At 36.8% G+C, this 23,921-nt stretch overlaps 1 protein-coding gene across 2 annotated transcripts in view; it reads right to left on the bottom strand.

Moving 5' to 3' along the window:
* Sb (serine proteinase stubble) overlaps positions 1 to 23,921 on the bottom strand; it is a 154,281-nt gene that overhangs the window by 19,067 nt on the left and 111,293 nt on the right. The gene's annotated exons all lie outside the window — the stretch shown is intronic.

Raw genomic sequence — 23,921 nt, forward strand, 5'->3', positions numbered from 1 at the left:
CGGGTACATACCACGATTAATTTGATGTTTTCATTTGTTAATATTTCAACCCAATTGCACGGGTCGTGGTCACGACGGGACTGCAGTCTCGACAAGTGCAATTAATCGTGGTAGTACCCATTATCTACATTATAATACATATGAATCACTGACTGTTTATATACTTAATGAATACTTACTGGATTTTCTGATAAAAGTGGCTTGTACGAGCGAGAAATATTAAAACGCATCGCACAACTATAGAGTGAAGCGACGTAGAGGTATCTTTAGTGCGATGACAAGTTAAATTCGATTTTGTCTATTTTGTGATACGGTTGAAATTGGTATTGGTACCTAACTTCAGATTAAAATTCTTGTTTTGCGATCACTGTACACCATATTATTGCTATGGTATTCTATATTCGTTTAAATATGTAGAGTTTGAATGAGTTAGTAGATACTCATTGAAACTCTATATTTAAACGAACATAAAAATAATACTTCTAAAGCTATCAATTTTATAGTAAGACATAAGACTTAAGGTTTAGTAGATCCTTGAACCCATCTTACTCCCTGAGCTGTAAGAAGTCCTAAATTACATGTTATTATGTACGCAGGATTTAGGCACACTTTGATGAAGGCGGCTTTCATGTTTACCGGAGTTTCTTCCAACATATAATATAATATATGAACATAATATATGAACAAGACCTTTCATTCAAAGGAGCACTTGGACGTAGAGTGGTTTGTACTTGGTAACCACCTTTTAGGTTATACGTAGTTACAAAGGTACTTAATAGGTAGAAAGAAATCTCTACATAGTATAAAATAAAGTCGCTTCCCGCGGTCTGTATGTATGTATGTATGTATGCATGAACGCGTAGATCTTTTAAACTACGCAACGGATTTTAATGCGGTTTGCACCAACAGATAGAGTGGTCCAAGACGAAGGTTTATAGCTATAGTTTAATTCTCAAAAAATTAGAGATCCCTAGAGAAATTGAAATAATGTGAATTAGGTCGGAAAAAATCCTCTCATTTGAGAGTTTCCGAGGCAATGACACCTCAATGAAACCATATTAGTATCTACATTGCACCCATGCGAAGCTGGGGCGAGTCGCTAGTAATATATAATACCATCAGGTGAGATGTAATTCTTGTAAAGAAAAGTACTTGTACCTTACATATCGTCATATCCTACGAATAACGACACTATTACAGAAGTAGGTTATAAATGCGTAATTTTCAGGAGGAGCATTTTGTATTTTATTTTAATGCCAATGAACATAATATTTTAAAGTTTACAATGTTGGTAATGGGTTTTAGGGTTATGGTAAAGTGGTTTATTGGGCTTTTCTTCATTACAAGCATTAAAATTGTCCTTTTACTTAATTCAACGAAACCGATCTTTTCTATCGGGTCTTAAGTGCGGTTATGTCCTTTTTGATCGAAAAATGTAGTCGTAAAAATATTAAAAGCTCTTACGAAAACAGCCACTATGGTATTCCACGGAGTTCTGCAAACATATAAGTGCTAGATTACAACTAAATAAAATACCTAAATATTTCGCTACTTTTAAGAGTATTTCCAGCATATTATATGACGCCCACGCTGATCCGACAATAGTGACAGAGCGGCAGCGCTTGTGGTCTGATCTCGCGCATGAGCTGTGCCTTATTGTCGGGTACTGACACTGCGGCCATGGTGGCTGTTTCCGTCGGATCTTTTCCGCAAGTACAATTGTGACTTATTTTCAAACGCTTATTTTATTGCCTAATTTCTAGACAGTAAAAAAGAATTTTCAGAATCGGTCCAGGCGTCTTCGAGTAATCAGGTAACAAAAAAAAAAAAAAAAGATTCCGACGAATTGAGAACCTCCTCCTTTTTTGAAGTCGGTTAAAAATCAGTTCTTCCAACTTTTATGAGTTTGAATGATGTGCGAGTGAGAGTAGATTTCAAATCAGCAAACAAAAACGACTACGAATAATGCCACAACGGTCGTAGTGGCGTTATTCGTAGGATACGACGATATGTTAGAAATTAATCAAACGAAAGAAATCACAATCAGTAATCCCTATATCCAAATATGAATGTAGACAATGGACCAGACTGTATTATGTAAATATAAAGCTATTATGATTCAAAACATGTACTATCGTAGATTGGTAAAAGGGAAAGTGCGATAATATGCGTATTGTACTCACTTACGCATTTATGTTGCATAATGTATGAAACACGAGGTTCATTCATAAAAGTTACCACAAGTTCTTTTACTGTATAGTAAGTAGGTATATTTAAAAGATAAATGAAGAAAATCTATATTTAAATTTTTCAAAGGAGTCTAACACTGGGATTTATAGTCACGATAGAAGCTTCTTTAGGGGACCATTCAGACGACATATTGTGTCATATTCAACCTTAATAGTCCCCTACAGAAGCCTCTATTTTTTTTAAATAATAGCCGTGTTAAATTACTAATATTCCCCTTGCCTCTCCAACTAAGCGTCAAGCTTGTAGAGTAGGTACGACAATAGTGCAACGGGCGGGTTTTGAACCGTCGACCTTTCGGTTTCAGTCCACTCCTTTACCCGTTCAGCTATTGAGTTATCTTACATTGAAGTTGAGTATGACCCAATGTCGTCTGAATGCTCCCCTAAAAAGCCTTTATCTTGACAAAAGTTAAGTGAGTGAGTGAGATCTATAGAGGGCACTCTGACTTTGCTTAGACTTAAGACAGTTAAAACGAGACAGGTATATCTCTCACATAAATCTATCTCGTTTTAACTCAATCTTAAGTCTGAGCAAAGTCAGAGTACGCTCTATAGATCTCACCCTAAGGGTCGACGCATACTGACGGAATGGGGATGGAGCCAAATCTTTTTGATAACTAGAACTTAGCATTAACTACTTAAACACACCCGGAGAAGATTAAAGCGTTACCATGCACCTCAACTTTTCGGAGTGTGCGTTTTAAGAAATTTAATATCACTCGATTTGACGGTGAAGGAAAACATCGTGAGGAAACCTGCATGCCTAAGAGTTCCCCATAATGATCTCAAAGGTGTGTCAAGTATGCCAATCCGCACTTGGGCGGCGTGGTGGACTATGGCCAAGCCCTTCTCATACTGAGAGGAGACCCGCGCTCTGTAGTGAGCCGGTACGTAGTACACCTTTTTACAATAATTCTGAAACAAATGACCAGTTATTTGGTGGAAGGCTTCTCGAGACATGTCACGTAACATATTGGCGGATCGTTTATCCGTCTTTTTTCTTTTTCCTGTACCAATACCCAAAACATTCCGGAATCAACAAATTGGAAAGCCTTTTTCTATGCAAAAAGTAACAGAATTTCCTAAAAAATGATTTTTATTTTTTGTTCAGATACAAGTTAGCCCTTGACTGCAATCTCACCTGGCGGCAAGTGATGAGGCAGTCTAACGGCAGTTTTTTTCACTAAACCCGCCCTTTGGTTTTTACACGGCATCGTACCGGAACGCTAAACCACGGCTTTGCCAGTAGAGTGGTGACTAGCCACGGCCGAAGCCTCCCACCATATTTTACGTAACAATGTACGAATTTTCTCAAACACACAATGACTGTTTCAAACAAAGAAGTTAACAAATAAAGTCGGCCATTGTTATTATGAAATATTTAATAACCGCCAAAAATTGCGATCCGTGGCCATCCGGGTGTATCGAAAACAAAGAGTCGTCAAAAAAACTTATTTAGGGCTAATTACGACATGCCCCAATTCCAGCAATTTTTAGGGTTCCGTACCTCAAAAGGAAAAACGGAACCCTTATAGGATCACTTTGTTGTCTGTCTGTCTGTCAAGAAACCTACCCGTTGACCTAGAACCACGAAATTTGGCAGGTAGGTAGGTCTTATAGCAGACATTAGGGGAAAAATCTGAAAACCGTGAATTTGTGGTTACATCACACAAAAAAAAATTGTGGTCATGAACTAATAATTAGTATTTTCAATTTTTGAAGTAAGATAACTATATCAAGTGGGGTATCGTATGAAAGGGCTTCACCTGTGGATTCAAAAACAGATTTTCAAAAAAATCCGAAACCAGGAATTTGTGGAATCATATGAAAGGGCTTTACCTGTAAATTATAAAACAGATTTTTATGAATCATAGTTTTCGAAAAAATATACGGGACCCTCTGTGCGCGAGCCTGACTCGTACTTGGCCGGTTTTTATTAATTTGGAAGGAAATCTTGTAATACAAGGTTATGATACAAAATAAGTAAGTAAATAGGTACCTGCGTTGTTATTTATTAGGAAATTCTAGCTGATCATGTCGACATGTTAGCTTTGTCATTTTCCTTTTTGTACTAGGTATACTTTAGCTTATTATATATAGCTTTTGTGATAGCCTAGCGGTTAGCACGTCCGCCTACTAATCGGAGGTCGGGCGTTCGATCCCGGGCACGCACCTCTAACTTTTCGGAGTTATGTGCGTTTTAAGTAATTAAATATCACTTGCTTTAACGGTGAAGGTAGATATACAAATATATCTGTAGAAATATATAAAAGGAAAAGCTGACTGACTGACTGACTGATCTATCAACGCACAGCTCGAACCACTGGACGGATCGAGCTGAAAGGTTTGGAAGCTTTGAAAAGGAAATTTTTGAAAATTCAACTAAGGGGGTAAAATAGGGGTTCGAAGTTTGTGTAGTCCACGCGGACGAAGTCGCGGGCATAAGCTAGTCTTTTAATAAAAATCATTACCCAGAAGCATCTTTTACACCCTATAATAATTTGTCTGGTGGGAGGCTTCGGCCGTGGCTAGTTACCACCGGCAAAGCCGTGCCGCCAAGCGATTTAGCGTTCCGGTACGATGCCGTGTAGAAACCAAAGGGGCATGGGTTTATTAAAAACTGCCATACCCCTTTCAGGTTAGCCCGCTTCCATCTTCGACTGCATTGTCACTTACCACCAGGTGAGATTGCAGTCAAGGGCAAAAAATATAGCACGCTGATGTTTCTTTTGATGATAAATGGTCCAATAAGATCTTATATCCGCAGAAATGCAAAACAATAAAGATCCGTAACAGGGCATGAAACTTCCCCACATTGTCTACAAAAGGAAATAAGCAGCAAGTAGGTACCTAATAGTCATTCTACGTAACAATAAGCTACGTTATATGAGTTATATAACCATTTCCGTACAAAGCCTTCTGTGTAAACGTTGTAAGACTATTTTTTAGGGTTATTAGTGTTAGGTACGCATCTGGAAGGTCTAGTGGAGATTGACCATTTTTCACGTGATTTAAGCTTAGCTAAGCCAAGCTAAAATCACGCTTTTGGCTTAGCTAAGAAAATCCAGCCAAGTGCGAGTCAGGCTCGCGCACCGAGGGTTCCGTGCTACGTTCGTATTTTTCCGACATTTTGCACGACAAATTAAAAACTATGCATAAAAAATTAATAAAAATCTGTTTTAGAATGCACAAGTGAAGCCCTTTCATATGATATAAGTTCATCACCCACTTGATGTAGTTCTTACTCGTACTTTGAAAATATAAAACACTAATTATTAGGTAGTTCATGACCACAATTTTTTTTTTTTTGTGTGATGTAACCACAAATTCACGATTTTTAGATTATTCCCCTTATATCTCCTATAAGACCTACCTACCAAATTTCATGATTCTAGGTCAATCATAATTTCCTACGGATTTTATGATTCTATCATAAAATCCGTAGGAAATATTTAGCTCTCAACTGGTGGGCAAGCAACTTCTCGAACCACAGATTCAAATTTCACGATTTTTAGATTATTCCCCTTATATCTCCTATAAGACCTACCTACCAAATTTCATGATTCTAGGTCAATCATAATTTCTATTATGATTCTATCATAAAATCCGTAGGAAATATTTAGCTCTCAACTGGTGGGCAAGCGATTCCTCGCAGGCGTGCAATAATTCGACGCGTCAAAACCAGTAGCTATTAAGATCCTGGTTACCGTTAAATACCAAGGACGGTGGCTAGCTCTAATGACTCTAACTAGGGGTTCTCATTTGATTACTCGATCGCTAATTTAAGACGATCAGATGAAAAATAATTTGGTGATTGTTGTCTGTGATCTTTATTAAATATAATTTTATTTCTTTTTTGGCAGATTTAAAAAGGGATAGACAATTATTCTATTAAATAAACATAAATCTAATAAAACAACAAAATATCTGTGATTGTCGTAATTTCAGATTATCCATACACATTATTTAGATATTTTTTTTTTAAATAGTAAAAATAAACCGTAAAATTGTTACTTTTTAACCTTCAACAAGGTATAGTTCGATTGTGCGGAATAAGATAATTTTTAAAAATTGTAAAAACAAGCCAGTATGGTATTTTCCCTGTATTTTCTATTATTTACCAGTATGGTATTTTCCCTGTATATAGTATAGGTAATAAGGCATGTATGTAAATTTTTAGCCCCGTATAACTTAGATGTCTTCCAGATTTCCAGATTTCTGGAAAACTACAGACAGAGATATTAAATTCTAGGACGTGTGTACAAGCGCGGTAGCAATAGGTAGGTTCTACTAAGTGATACCCGCGCAACCGCCAGATTTTTTTTGTGTAGGTCTAAAAGCATTTCCTGATGTATAAAAAAAGGACGTGTGTACAAAATTTTATAGAGTTTAATTATTAGTTTATATTCAAATGAAAACTTATCGTTGTTTTGGAGAATAAACTACTCTAAAGTAAAAATAAATAGAAATAGAAATACTGTCTGTCTGTCTGTCTGTCTGTCTGTCCGTCTGTCTGTCTGTCAAGAAACCTACAGGGTACTTCCCGTTGACCTAGAATCGTGAAATTTGGCAGGTAGGTAGATCTTATAGCTGACATTTGGGGAAAAATCTGAAAACCGTGAATTTAGGGTTAGATCACACAAAAAAAATTAAATTGTGGTCATGAACTAATAATTAGTATTTTCAACTTTCGAAGTGAGTGACTATATCAAGTGGGGTATCATATGAAAGGTCTTCACCTGTACATTCTAAAACAGATTTTTATTTATTTTTATGCATCATAGTTTTCGAATTATCGTGCAAAATGTCGAAAAAATACGACTGTAGTACGGAACCTTCATTGCGCGAGCCTGACTCTCACTTGGCCGGTTTATTTTATCAGTGCTTTTGAATCGTCAGTGACTGTTCGTCACTGAATTTGCCACTGCGGTTCGTAGAAGGTAAATTTAATTTAATAATGAAATATGGAAACAGACCCGTGGTAGTAACAATTTGCGGAATCCATGCCGCAGCGGCGACAGAATGTAGCGTCAACATAACTCCGCTGCGGCTTTGAGGCTGCGTCTCGTGATTAAACTAACTTCGGTAAACTACAGTATGCGACAGGTCGAGATGGCGATCGGGGAGGGAACGCCCCGCACAACCACTCAGCCCCCGCGCAAACCCTGTGCGGGCAAGCGCGGGTGTGCGAGACGTCCTCCCACCTAATTTTTTTGAATTATTTTATTTTCCAGTATAAAAATTATTCTGTCACTCCTCCAGGTCTTTAATTATGTATATCCGTGCAAAAAAACACGTCGATCCGTTGCTCTGTTGCGGCGTGAAACACACTTCCGCATTTATATCACCACCGATACGGAAAGCAGATTCTACTGAAAAGAATCGACCAGAAACTCAGCAATTGCACTTTCCAAATCATAATCTGTATATACTGAAACCTCAGTTTATTACTGAATGTATATCTTACCCGAAAACTTCTACTTGCAAGCTAAAGTAAAAATATTAAATACATCATTATTTAAAAGAGTAGCTGATGCACGCGACTTCGTCGGCGTGAAATTAGGTTTTTTAAAAATCCCATGGGAACTCTTTGATTATCCGGGATAAAAATAGCCTATATCACTCTCCAGATCTTTATCTATACCCATGCAAAAATCACGGCAATCCGTTGCACCGTTGCGACGTAATTGAAGGACAAAAATAAACCAACGAGCAAACACACTTTCGCATTTATAATAAGGGTACTGATTGATAACAATAAAAGGTTAATTTACAATTCTACGAAAGTGGCAACATTTTCAATTCACACAAAAAATACTTACGATCATAATTAAATTCATAAAAATAAAACAACAACGGCCATTAACAAAGTAACGCTGCGGTTAACGCAAATCGGGATCACAATGGACATAACGGAATGATTTCATTTATATTTGGGCATCATCAATTCATTTTCGTACACAGTGGGAGCGAATCATCGGCACGATCAAAAAACCGGTCAAGTGCAAGTCGGACTCGCACTCGAATGGTTCCGTATTATCGTACAATTTTTTTTTTAAATGTAACTACAAACTCACGGTTTTTGGATTTTTTCCTTTACTTGTGCTATAAGACCAAGTAGGTCTTATAGCACAAGTAAAGGAAAAAACCTGCCAAAATTCATAATTCTAGGTCAACGGGAAGTACCTACCTAATTTGCTTTCTTGACAGACGCGACAGACGGACAGATGACAGTGAGACAGACAGACAGACATACAGACAGACAACGAAGTGATCCTTTATAGGATCTTTAAGGAACCTTTATAGGTTCCTTTTTCCCTTTTAAGGTACGTAACCCTAAAGAAACCACGGTTTAGGTATATAAAGGTATCACGCAACTCATTCCCAAGCTTGCTTATCATTTAAATAATCCTTTACATTGTAATAGAATTTTTCAATTAGTTTACGTTTTATGAAAACTTTGAACTTGTTGAGAAACATCTCCAATATATCTTCTGGAAGCTTATTATAAAAACGAATGGAGTTGCGAGCAAATGAATTGCTAACTTTACTTAGCCTAGAGGCGGGCATTACAAGTTTATTTTTATTTCTAGTGCCTATTTACATTATGACAGTCACTTTTTTTTTGGTGTCTCATGTCATTTTGACGTCAGCCGAAATAAAAAATATATCATCAGCTCGAAACTTCAGCTGACGTCACTAAAATGGCGGCCACGCGGATTAGCAATTTGCGGGACTTATACAAAAATATTTTTAAAATATTGAAAGATTGAGCCTGCCTGCATTTTTGGGGAAATGTTTTTTTATCTTATTTACGGCCTAAATTAATAATTAATCTATCCAATAATCTGTCCAAAGTCGTATGAACTTCTTCGACAAATAACAACGTTGCTAAGTAACTTAACGACCGATTACAGATGGATTGATGTTTATTAATTTCATATTTTAATATAATATAACGGGTACATAATTTAAAAATTAATCGTGGTATTACCCGTTATATACATTAAAATATGTCGTTAAACCAAGAAATAAGCTTAAAATCATTAATTAGTTTATTAATTTCGGCTGTTAGTACCTAGATAAAAATTATTCGTTTTTATTTGCTCTCTTCATAATTTAAAATAATGCGGACATTGACTTACATATTACTTCGTATGGACAGGGCCATTGAACAAACAAAATGACACCGATTCAGTGGTGCTTTAGCACCTAAGTGACATTTCAAACGGGTCGTTCATTAGTATCTAAGAGGTGGCGCTGATTTATTTGGTTCCAAAACCGTTAAATTTTTGTTTGCTTGGGCATATCTTGTCATTTATATCGATGGATGCAGATTATAAAATAAAAATACAGTTCTGGCTGAAACAATTTGAAACACTGAAAAATGTTTAGAATAATTTTATTACTGCACATACCTAATTTTATATTAATTTATTTAACCAAGTCATTTCTGGTGAATTATTTAGCTGAATTAGCTAATTCATGCGATTGATTACGAATCAGTGATGCATATTTTGCACATAATATACTCGTATTCTTTTTCTAACGTAGATATTAATTTTCGATTATGTGCCAATGAAAGAAAAACTGCATTATATCAATTCAATACAATTGATAATTCAATACAATAAACTTATGTTGAGATTATAGTTTTTTTTTTTTAATTAGTCGTGATGACTTGCTCATGTCTATACGCAGAAAAACAGAACATGATTAGGTCTTTGAGTTGGTACGGTGAATAGCGCAACGTTGCAAAATTGTTAGGGTTGACACCAAAGATAATAATATAATGTCCTCCCGAGCGGATAGGGTCCTGAAGTGTAGTAATAAAATTAAGTGATTTTTTGTATAGCGGTAGTTTATGGGACAAGAATTCATTATTAAAGAGAATTTTTTTAAAAATCACGATTTTTATTTATTTTTAAAATAATTAGTTATTAGCCTCACGCTACACGGAAAGCGAATAATGACGTCACAATGCGTAAACAATAAATATTCTGCTGGAAAATATTTTTTGTTAAAAAATTTAAAATATTTGATTTTAATTTTAAAATACAACGTGGTAGAGTCATGAAATTTGGCAGGTACATAGGTCTTATAGCACAAGTCATAGAAAGTTATAGAATAAATCCGAAAACAGTGGATTTGTGGTTACATCACACAACAAAAATGTGTTAATGAATAAATAATTCAACTTGTAAACTAAAATAGCTACTCCAAGTGGGCTATCATGTGAAAGGGCTTTACTTATACATTCTAAAACAGGTTTTATTTATTTTTATGGATGATAGTTTTTAATTTATCGTGCAAATAGTCAAAAAAAATACCCGAGTACGGAACCCTCGGTCTGACTCGCACTTGGCTTGTTTTTTTAAATCCACTATAGGCACACGCTTGACCACAATGACACCGGATGTTTAGTGATGATGTGGCATAAGGTGCGCCTAGAAGATGCCTGTTAACTCTTGTTTTAAAGATATTTGGATTGTAATATTATTACAGTGTGACAACCCTAAGGTGTATTTAAGTTGAATAAATATGATTGTAACGGCGGGGTTCTTCCTCATAGCCTGGAAGTTATAAACATTTGAAATTTATTAAAGGAAAAGCTTTACCTTAATGCTAATAAATATTTTCATTTTAAATTACCAAAGAAGGTGTTTCTTTTATAAATTAAAATTTATAATGCGTGAAGTCAGTGAGTTATCTGTTATTTTATCTGAAAGAAAATATAATTAATTTAGCGGTAGGCAGTTAATTGTGCGAATCTTGTGATTATAATAATAAAATTATGCTGTTCTTGCTGAAATAGTATATTTCAGCAAGAAAAATGATACATATGTATGCTAATTAGGAACCTTTAGTAAACCATTGTTCATCGTGCCTATGTTATAACTAGCTTATGCTCGCGACTTCGTCCGCGTGGACTACACAAATTTCAAACCCCTATTTCACCCCCTTAGGGGTTGAATTTTCAAAAATCCTTTCTTAGCGGATGCCTACGTCATAATAACTATCTGCTTGCCAAATTTCAGCCAGATTCGTCCAGTAGTTTGAGCTGTGCGTTGATAGATCAGTCAGTCAGTCACCTTTTCCTTTTATATATTTAGAATATTAAATATTTATTTATTTAGTATTTTATTTCATTGATCTGTCTCCATTGTTACGCGCTAAATTTATTTCCTAAGATCTGATAAGTATAAAATGCTTACGGGTACTGTGGAAATAAGGTATATAAGTATGTATGTATAAAGTAGCCGGCAGAAAATATTGTACACTGACCTTTAGAAAGCGGTTTCGGCTTTGTAGAGCATTGTTTCTGTCACTCATACCTAGGTGACGTTTTGTCAGTCTCAACGACAGAGACAACGCTCTACGAAACCGCTATATCTTTCTAAAGGTCGATATTTTTATTTTTAGCTCATGTTAAGCAAAAGCAAAAATAGGTCTGCCTTAGGGCTACCTGCGTCGAATGTACTAACATTTGACGAGTCGACGCCTCGACATTTTGTTAGACGTTCCCTAACTTTCGTGAACTGTGGCCTAACCCATCTAAAGATCAGTTTATGTGGTAAGTCCTTTATAAGTAGTTAAGTCATAGGTACGTCATGGCACCGTTACTCTAACCATCTTTGAATATAATTTTATCCGTGGTGGTTGTCATCAAACAGTTTTTGTACAAACTATTTGACCTTTACGGGTCAACAACATTGTAATTATTGAGTAAGACTTCTTGACTAGCACTTCAAATAATATGTGAAATCATATAATCTCTGATTAATTTATCTTTTTCATTGGACGGCAAACTAATTTTAATGCTTTTCATTAGGTATCCTTGTGGGTCCACTAATGGTTAACAAAAAAACGTATAACAAATGGTCATTTTACCAAAAACGTTTCCAAAACTAATCAAATCACAAACGGTGTATTCCGCAAACATATCATTTTGTAAAAAAAAAAAACCATTTGACAAATATTCTATTAACAAATGTTTTACGTTGCAAATATGCTGAAAGTTAAAATATCATTTATAAAATTATTTCACTTCAAATTCGCGATTTTACAAAATCGCGAATTTGAAGTGGGGGCAGGGAAGGAAGACTATGACTATGAAGGATAGACCCACTATGCGACGGAGGCCAGGTCAACGGAGCGCCGCTTTGCGGAGCTCCTATTTCTGGATAGTTTAAAAAGAACTAACCACGAAGGGGATGGCAGGGTCTTACAGACTCCCTTCTAACCTAGTAACTAATCCCAAGCTCGCTTCGCTCGCTCTTGCAGCCTAAGTTCTCTGTGGCTATTTTTTCCTATCCTATACCTATCATAAACTTAATTTATCCATATCCATACTTCCATACTAATATTATAAATGCGAAAGTGTATTTGTCTGTCTGTCTGTCTGTCTGCTAGCTTTTCACGGCTCAACCGTTCAACCGATTTTGACGAAATTTGGTACAGAATAGAATAGAATAGAATGTTTTTTTATTCATGTAAACTTTTTAAACGTGCTTATGAATAGTCAGGTAGTTTTAATTTACCACTGGTTCGGAATGCCGAGATAGCTTACTTCCCCGGGAAGGACATAGGCTACTTTCTATCCCGGAAAATTTAGTAGTTCCCAGAGGATTTTTAAAAACCTAAATCCACGCGGACGAAGTCGCGGGCTTTAGCTAGTACTTAATATTTCAGCGCGTTTGTAGTCGGATTTTAGTTTTCAACTTTTGGTTTTAAACAGCTCTTCTATAGGACTCATTTAGGTCAACGTACAGCGGCATATCAAAGCCATCCAGGAAAACGTCGTTAAAATAACTCGTAATAACCCGTTTTCAGAAGTGGGCTAAAGTTATTATACAAAGGATAACATTACAGAAGTATTCCCTTCAGGACCGGTCTTGAAATGTATGCGAATAATTGTCGTAATTTCTTCTTTACGAGCAAAACCATGAGGGGTCATAAAATAAAAATTTATGATTCATTTATAATGTGCTAGCTGATTCGCCAGGCTTCACTCGGGAGGAATTTGATAAACCTCTCATTGAGTTATTATGTAAATACTAGCTGATGCCCGCGACTTCGTTCTCGTGGAATTAGGTTTTTAAAAATCCCGTGGAAACTTGTTGATTTTCCGGGATAAAAAGTAGCCTATGTCACTCTCCAGGTCTTAAACTATAACCATGCAAAAAATGTCACGTCACGTCAATCCGTTGCTCCGTTGCGACGTGATTAAAGGACAAATCAACAAACAAACACACTTTCGCATTTATAATATGGGTAGTGATTTCCTCAAAGTTATATCGTATATATCTTTAAACATATTATACAGATTGTGTATCGGATATCCTCATTTCGTATATACCTAAATAATATACAGTATAATATGTTTATCTGGAATAATATACCTACAATCTACATATCCAAATAATAAAGCCTAAACTACATAGGTACCTAGCACTAACCTTTAGTAAGAAGTACCAAGCCATGAAGTTTAAAGTAGGTAAAACATGGTCTATGGAAGTGATATTCAGTTGCTCGTGTTGATTAATAGACGCCAAAGAAGGACTCCAACATCCCAATACTGATTCTTTTAGTACCTAATACTTTTTCTAATTTTCCCAAGTAGGTACCTAAGTATTTTTAAAATTATTAATCCAAGAAAATGTATTAAAAAGTATTAAAAAAAAGAAATGAACATTTTTATTTCCTTCCTTCTTCAACTTGTTAAAGTAATAATTCAAAATGGAAGTTAAAGAATGAATTTCACATTTTCAAGATATTTTTATACAAAAAATAACACAACTTTTATACTGGTTTTATGTTCAACGAAAGAAACTAGCTTTTGAAATAAAATTTACCCCGAGATTTCTTTATACAAACTCGAGTTTTTCTTATAATCCAAGAGATAGTAACAAGATTTTGTGTAAAGTGAGTGTAAGTAGTGCAAAGATTGTGTAGTTATAAGTACATACGAACATACGATTCTCCAAATTATATCACCAGTTACCAGTAGGGCGATTTCGTAAAATCATTATTACAATCTCAATTACTGTGATTGGCTGAATTTGTGCTATTCTTGTTGCAACCATGCATTGTAGCCAATAGTGAGCATGCATCAACCAATCAGAGGTGATTGCGATTGTGACATTGTAACTGTCATTCTACCGCAATCGCGCAGCAGGTGTTTTAACTTTTAAGTAAAAAGATCTATGGATGAAGTTCTCGAACAAAATCGCATTCATTGATATGTCTGTCAAGCATAATATGTCGGTATCGCCGGTATCTGTGTCTAGTTCTATAAAAAATATTATTATTTATTATGATAAGCATATTTCCATATCTAAAATTTTAAGCTCTAACAATAACTTGAGTTTCATATAATATCTAGGTGGTAAGTATTATTTTAATTTTGCGAAAAAATTTATTTGGTTTTTGCACTTCACATTTACTTGATTCGACAAAGTTATTTCTACTGTATCCTAAGCTATATCGCTCTTTCAAAAAGACCACTTAAATGCTTTTTCTTTGTTTAAGCTCGCCTAGTAAATTACGTTGGTCGGAACCATTATTTTTATTAATCTGCGTGGTGCTGTAACTTTTTGAGTTATAGCTACTTACTAATGGCTCAAAATGAAAACAAATTACTTAAGTTACTTAGTAATAACAAGCTTATTCGTTCGCGTGGACAACACAAATTTCAAACCCCTTATTTTACCCCCTCAGGGGTTAAATTTTCAAAAATCCGTTATTAGCGGATGTGTACGTCATAATAGCTATCTGCATGCCAAATTTCAGCCCGATCCTTCAATAGTTTGAGCTGTGCGTTGATAGATCAGTCCGTCAATTAGCTTTTCCTTACTAAATAGCTAGGTAACTAAATACTAGATAACTAGGTTATAAAATAGTTCTTCCCACATGAACTAGTGGGAGAAGAGTGTGTTTCTCAACTCCCTTCGACGGTGTTCCCATTAGATTACAAGATGGGGTTATTCAAGGGGCGGACCAACAAATTCCTGAAAGTCCGGCAACGCATTGGTGGTTCCTCTGGTACTGCAAATGTTCATGGGTGGCGGTAATCCTGCTCCGCCATGACCCGCCTGCTCGTTAGTACGCCATTTTTATATATAAAAAAAAGTGTAAAAAATAGGCAGGCAATGAGATTTACCATGCAGTTAGGATGTGAAATTGTTTGTCTGTCTGCTAATTTTTTACGGCCCGTCCGGTTATATTGTAGCGAAATTTGGTACATTACTACCTTGCATCTCGGGGTAGGACATAGGTATTTTTTGTCCCATACAATCATAATGTTCCCACGGGATAAAACTTATTTTTGATAAACCCAAATCCACACCAAACAAGTTGGAGGCATCATCTATTTGGGTCAGAGATTGCTTCCCGGAGATGGATATAGGCTACTTTTCATCCCGGAAAATCAAAGAGTTTTTATAATACTACTAAAACTTACGGGGCTGGGCATCATCTAGTCTTTCTAAATATATAAAAGGAAAAGGTAACTCACTGACTGACTCACTGAACTATCAACGCACAGCTCAAACTACTGGACGGATCGGGCTGAAGTTTGGCAGGCAGATAGCTATTATGACGTAGGCAGTAGGCACCCGCTAAGAAAGGATTTTTGAAAATTCAACCCCTAAGAGGGTGAAATAGGGGTTGGAAATTTGTTTAGTCCACGCGGACGAAATCACGAGTATAAGCTAGTAATTAATAAAATCACTTTAACTAGTTGAAAATGAGCCTAACGTTTCAAACTAATCTATTTCTAGCCTACTTCAAAGGGAAACCGTTCCGCGCCCAGTCACTTATCCGATTTAAATTAATACAAACGAACCAAATTAAGTCAAAAGCCCCTTTTACGTGTTACATCAAATTAGGAGCAATTAATTAGTCTCTTTAGTTTGCCGGCTGGATGTATTGTACTATATTTGGTTGCGAGAAATTGGGTTGAGACACGTCACAACGAGGTTCGTTTTCTAGATAAAGTAAATTAGTGGGCGATTACACGACACGAGACGAAATTACAATATAATTTATTTTTTTAGAAGTCATATCTACCTACGTCTAGGACTATTTCAAAGCTGATGAGTGAAATTAAAAATAAAGGCGTGTTTCATGCATGACGGGCTCGATTGAAAATCTAATATGCATGCACATGGTTTTCTTATGGAGAATATCTGGGAGCATTATCATTATTTTGACGCAAAGCCGCGGGCAAGAGCCAGTCGTTATAGTGGTATTTATTGGGTTGTCGTGTTAAAGCCCTTAATATAAATAATTTCGCCGATTAGCATTGCCGATAGCGGTTGGGAATTATCAGCGATTTATACAGATTCTCTTACCTGAGTTATTACAGTTAACACCTGGATTTATTGCATCGACGTGTGAGCTGGATAAATGCCGTTAACAACTTGTATAGCTACGGTGGACTGACATCTAAAAGGGACATTCAAAACATATCAATCAACCCATAAACCCACACCCCACACTTCCTAACTAAATACAGTAGCCGGCAAGGACTATTGTACATGGACCATACCAATGCCGAATGAGATTTCGGCTTCGTAGAGCTTTGTCTCTGTCACTCATACCTATGTGACGTTTCGCCGCCGCAATCTCGCTGAGAGACGATGCAGTCGGAGCTCTTTCATGAAAGACTAGCTTATGCTCGCGACTTCGTCCGCGTGGACTATACAAATTTCAAACCCCTATTTCACGTCCTTAGGGATTGAATTTTCAAAAACCCTTTCTTAGCGGATGCCTACGTCGTAATAGCTATCTACATGCCAAATTTCAGTTCAATCCGTCCAGTAGTTTAAGCTGTGCGTTGATAGATCAGTCAGTCAGTCACCTTTTCTTTTTATATATTTAGATTAAGAGGATGCTAGACGACACATCGACATCGTCTGATAATGTATCCCGGCCCTATAACAGCAGCAAATTAAACCTCATCAGTATCAATACAGCATCCACGCTGTAATCTCGCCGAGAGGCGTGAAATTAAACGATGCAATCGGAGCTCTTTTATGAAAGGTGTATGCGTTTGAGCGTTACGAATGCGCTCGCGCCGATGAGGATTAATGGAACCATTTCAATAGCAGTTATATTGCGATCTATAAATGCTTATGTCTGCACAGAGAACTAGGACTAAGTATTAAAGAATTGGCCTTAGTTTATTTTATTTAACTGCATCAAACATGGAAACGACAGCAAAGACGAGGTACTTGGCTTAGATTTAAATTATTGAGCCTCAATCAGCCTGTTTGCGTCCACTGCTGGACATAGGCCTCCCCAAGAGCGCCACCACACACGATCCTCTGCCTTCCTCGTCCACCCACTTCCCGCTACCTTCTTCAGCCCGTCAGTCCAGTGGGTTGGAGGTCGTCCCACACAGCGCTTGCTGATATGCGATCTCCATTCCAGAACACGTCTGCCCTAGCGGTCATCGGTTCTGCGGCAGACATGGCCTGCCCACTGATACTTCAGCTATTTGATCAGATATTTTGCTTCAGATATTTCAGCTTATTGAGTAGGTATCTAACAATAACATCATCATTATAATCGTCAACAGATTGATGTGCACTGCTTTACGTAAGTCTCTCGTGTTCCACACAACACGATCTTGCACTGATTCAATCCAGCGACTTTCTTCGAATCTTTTGATACCTTCTGTCCACCTAGTGGAGGATCTACCAACGCTGCGCTTTCCGGTGCGAGGTCATTATTCTCGGACCTTTTGACCTCAACATCTATCGGTTTATCAAACTGTGTGCCCTGAGCTCCACAACCCGTTGAGCTATATCGGTTACTTTGGTTCTTCTACGGATCTCCTAATTTATGATTTGATAACGTAGAGTAACTCGAAGCATAGCTCTCTCCATCGCCCGCTGAGTGACTCTGAGCTTTCTTATGAGGCCCGCAGTTAGCGACCATGTCTCGGATTCACTGGCAACACGCACTGTTCGAAGACGTTTGTCACTCAGGAATTTTGGACGAGAAGACGTCTCGCAGCTTCTTAAAACACGAGACCTACGAGGTATACCCAGAACTAGAACGCCAATGACGATAGAGTCGACTAGAAGACGCGAAAGTGCGAAATGGTCTTAACCAAACAAACTAATTGGCTAGATAAACGGATAACAATCAGAAGTGTCTAACTACACATAACAACTAACAAGACGCAAGTAGGTAAAACGTTGCGTGTTACACTTGTCACTATGATATCCGATGCTCTATCTGCGCATACGCCGTATTTCATCTCGAGAAAGCGAGATGGATAGATAACGGTTTCCACTTGTTAGTGCACTTTCCACTAAAACTATCTTCTTTACATTTAGGTAATCAACATGACTAAGCAGTGATATATATATAGAATTCGGCTAGGTTGGGCAGCTTTTGGAAAATTGAGTCAAGTTTTTTCATCGTCAACTCCTCAGTGCCTGAAGACGAAAGACTTTAACCAGTGTGTTCTTACCGTCCTCACCTATGGTGCTGAAACGTGGACACTGACAAACGGCCTTGTTCACAAATTCAAGGTCGCTCAGCGAGCTATGGAGAGGGCTATGTTAGGAGTTTCCCTGAGGGATAAAATCCGAAATGAGGAGATCCGCAGGAGGACCAAGGTCACTGACATAGCCAAAACTATTAGCAAGCAGAAGTGGCAGTGGGCAGGTCATGCCTGTCGTAGAGGCGATGGCCGTTGGAGCCGGAAAGTCCTTGAATGGAGACCGCGTTTAAGCAAGCGTAGTGTGGGACGCCCTCAAGCACTATGGACCGACGACATAAAGAGGCTGGATGAGGAAGGCTGAGGACCGGGTGTGGTGGCGCTCTTTAGGGAAGGCCACAGGCTGATGATGTTGATGATGAAGCAGTGACAGTGGTAGACGTCCGCCTCCTATTCGGGGGTCGGGGGTTCGATCCCCGGGCACGCACCTCTAACTTTTCTTATTGCGGAGTTATTGCGTTTTAAGTAATTTAATATCACTTGCTCCCCGATTGCTATCTCCATCTGTCACGAAGTTCTCTTTGTAACGTAGTCGCCTCACTAAGAAGGGATATTTAAGAAGTTCCAGCGGGGTCAAATAACCTAGATCTACGCAAATTAAGTTGTTGGAAAAAGTTAGTTTGTTCATATATAGAGAATAAAACAATGACCATTGGGCGAAATGAAAGCGAAACGGCCCATAAGCCGAGATGGTATCACTTTTATTTATTACCGCAACATAGCGGTACGGTACGATAGCGTTAAATAGGTACGTGATAACTGCTAACAGTGAGGGGTTTCTATTTGCTCTACGCGATTTGTAGATGTTCATCATTAGGCCTCTAAACACCCCAGTACACACAGACAGTACAGTACAGTGTACAGTACAGTACAGTTTTTTAAAGAATATTAGCCATGTTAAAATGACTAATATTCCCCTTTCCTCTCCAACTAAGCGTCAGGCTTGTGCTAGGAGTAGGTACGACAATAGTGCAACGGGCGGGGTTTGAACCGACGACCTTTCGGTTTTCAGTCCACTCCTTTACCCGTTGAGCTATTGAGGCTCAACAGCTCACATTGGGTCATTGGGTCAGTGGGTTGAACAAGTTTTAATACGTTGGGCAATTTTGGCCAATGTGTAGACGCTGTTTCAGAATTACTATGTGTGACGAGCCACGAAACTCGGCAAGCGTTGGAACATGGCCGAGGGGATGGACCAACGTGTACAAGACTCTTTATAACTCGGCCAAGTGATCATCATCGTCATCAGTATCACTATTATTTACTACCGCAACATAACGGTACGGTACGATAGCGTTAAACACGTGATAACTGCTAACAGTGAATATAGTTTCTATATTATGCCTAGGCCCTAGAGTAACAAACAAAATAGAAACTAGATCTAACTAGGTTAAACTGGAAGTCTAGGGGGTTTGTAGATTTTCATCATTAGGCCTCTAAAGTTCGTCCGATGTAGGTACCTATATATAATATGTTGTTTCAAAATAACGTTGACATCTTTTGTATGAAAAGGCACAAAAGTCGGCAATTGTTGAGAAGGGGAGAGGAGACCCGTGCTCAGTAGTGGGCTGGCGATAGGTTGATCATGATAATGATGATGATGTGGCAGTTGTCAGAAAGATTCACAGCAAGATGCAATGTTTTTTAAAGAATATTAGCCAAGTTTATTATGTTGACTAATATTCCCCTTTCCCCTCCAAGTAAGCGTAAAGCTTGTGCTAGGAGTAGGTACGACAATAGTGCAACGGGTGAAGTTTTAACCGGCGACCTTTCGGATTTAAGTCCGCTCCTTTAACCGTTGAGCTATCGAGGCTCTAAAATAAAATATTTATGTATAAACACAAACAGTTTAGTCAGAGCGCGCACTGCGGTGCGGCGAGTTGCGGTGCGTAAATTTGAAATCCGTAAATTTTAATTCAAACCTATCCTATCAAAATCCGGTATTAAAATACGGGAAAGATATTTACACGGTTTTTTTCCGCAAAATCCGGATTTCAATAGATTTGAATTAAAATTTACGGATTTTAAAACGTACCGCAACTCGCCGCACCGCAGCAGTGTGCGCTCTCTCTAGCTAAACAATTTTTCCCGATGAATAACTTTATTACACGGACTACAGAGTACAGACACAGAGTAACAAATGCGCAGAGATCGTATCTGCATGATATATCTGCGTGGAAGCTGTCGAAAGCTACACCAAGTTTATCTAATCTCATTTGGCACAAAGGCGTGATTTCAATTGCGCCTCCGTAATACATGTGACACACGGCACGAAAAATTATCATGCAAAAATTACAAAATACTAGGTAGGTATGTTACTTGCGACTTTGCGCAACCATCGCACGCAACCTTGGACGATCTAACCTATGGACTTGTAACGCGCCTAATATTACGAATAAAAATTTCTGTCACTTTTGGTGCGGGACGAGGAAACACTACATAGACAACTTGACACACTCACTTAACAAAGTTTTGTGTCATTATTAACACACACATATCTAAATCTTCAACACTACTACATTTTACGCACACTAATAAGTTATATACATCAACATACAAAGACATTACGAGTGTAAGACAGTCAAATTGATTTGCGATGCTACCGTATCGATATTTTAAAATATATCGATAGTTTTTCAGAAACAAAAGTAGAAGTAAGAATTTATTACTCGTATTTAATTACTTAAAACCAGTGTTTGGTCAGCGTAGCGTATTCTTGCATACATTCACCTCACTTAATAGGTAATTATCCCAAAAACTAATAATGCAACGTAAAAATAAGAAAAATATATATTTAAAAAATATGCACATACTTTTTTACTTATTTTATATCATTTTTAATCTTTTGTATTTTTTTATATAACGAAATTTTCATTTAAAATTTCGATAGTGAAAATGTGCTTATTAATGACCTTGGACGTTCTAATCTAGGTTAGATCGTCCAAGTTAATGACTTATATTATTATATAATACAAAATAAACCTGACCGCGCAAAAGCCTACCAAACATAATTAGTAGGTATATCAATCAATAAAATGTTTTTTTCTTTCCAATCAATCATTTATTTATTGCGCATTGGGTTTACATGGTAATTCCAATATGGTGTACTCTTTGTCCAAAAAAATTAAATGTAAGTTATTAAATATTACACGTATTGCCCTTACAAATTAGCAATGCAAAAATTTTCTCAATAAGCGGCAGGCGCTTTTACCCCACAGCAAAATTCCATAAGACAGATATGATACTATGAAAATAAATTAGTAAACACACACGGTGGCCTCTTCTATTTTTAACACGTCATTATTTACCATTAGGTTAATGTTATGTATATTCTTGGCGATTCTCTCTGTAAAAATATCGAAATCTGTAAAAATAAAACGATTATGATAAATTATTACCTAATCCTCATCCTTGAGAAAGGTACACCTTTTAGCTACATACCCAGTTCAGAGACACCCTACCCCGTTTCGCGCCTATCACTAAAATTGCGTTGCTTTAATATTTTTTTAAATGTATTAAGTACGTGAAATCACAGAAATCGACTAGTTTTATTACAAGTATAGGTAGCGAAAAAATTGTGGTAATTAATAATAACTATTCTTTACTTGACTTGAAGACGGTAATTTAGTCGTTAATAATAAAGAAAATGTTTTCATCGATATCGATAATCGAACCGCAATCACTATCACATGATTCTTAAAAATCGAACCTTATGTCCTATGCAATTAAATCTAATACTGAAAAATTTTGTAAAAATAACACTATAGTCTCGTGGGGAGTGCGGTATACTATAGACGGAGAGCCAGGACCCAAAATACTGTTTGAATTTACTAAGGCTAATTTTTATATAGTTCATTAGAATGGTTGCGTACACAAACATACTGCGGTCAGTCAAGTGAATCTGAGAACAGTGACTCAGGTGCGCTATCAAAGGTGTGGTACCTGCGAGGTAATAAAATGAATTTACTAAGGCTGAAAATTGTTATATAACTTGTATATTGCATATAAATAAAAGTTGTAATGGTTAGTCAGCAGAATATGGGGACAGAGCTGGTCAGTATGCGCAAAAAATTAGCCTTAGTAAATTCAAACAGTTTTTTGAGCGCTGGCTCTCCGTCTATAGTATACCGCCTTGGACGATTTAACCTATGGACTTGTAACGCGCCTAATATTACGAATAAAAATTTCTGTCACTTTTGGTGCGGGACGAGGAAACACTACATAGACAACTTGACACACTCGCTCAACAAAGTTTTGTGTCATTATTAACACACACATATCTAAATCTTCAACACTACTACATTTTACGCACACTAATAAGTTATATACATCAACATACAAAGACATTACGAGTGTAAGACAGTCAAAGTGATTTCCGATGCTACCGTATCGATATTTTAAAATATATCGATAGTTTTTCAGAAACAAAAGTAGAAGTAAGAATTTATTACTCGTATTTAATTACTTAAAACCAGTGTTTGGTCAGCGTAGCGTATTCTTGCATACATTCACCTCACTTAATAGGTAATTATCCCAAAAACTAATAATGCAACGTAAAAATAAGAAAAATATTTATTTAAAAAATATGCACATACTTTTTTACTTATTTTATATCATTTTTAATCTTTTGTATTTTTTTATATAACGAAATTTTCATTTAAAATTTCGATAGTGAAAATGTGCTTATTAATGATTTATATTATTATATAATACAAAATAAACCTGACCGCGCAAAAGCCTACCAAACATAATTAGTAGGTATATCAATCAATAAAATGTTTTTTTCTTTCCAATCAATCATTTATTTATTGCACATTGGGTTTACATGGTAATTCCAATATGGTGTACTCTTTGTCCAAAAATATTAAATGTAAGTTATTAAATATAACACGTATTGCCCTTACAAATTAGCAATGCAAAAATTTTCTCAATACCTGCCGCTTTTACCCCACAGCAAAATTCCATAAGACAGATAATATGATACTTTGAAAATAAATTAGTAAACACACCCGGTGGCCTCTTCTATTTTTAACACGTCATTGGGGCCGATTCTCTTGTACACAATCTCTAAACTAAACTAAATTAACAGGTCTAAATCCATTGCTATCCTTTTCCGCAAGCATCATTATGAAAGGGATAGCAATAGATTTAGACGT

The sequence above is a fragment of the Maniola hyperantus genome, chromosome 11, assembly GCF_902806685.2.
Source record: "Maniola hyperantus chromosome 11, iAphHyp1.2, whole genome shotgun sequence".
Lineage (NCBI taxonomy): Eukaryota > Metazoa > Arthropoda > Insecta > Lepidoptera > Nymphalidae > Maniola > Maniola hyperantus.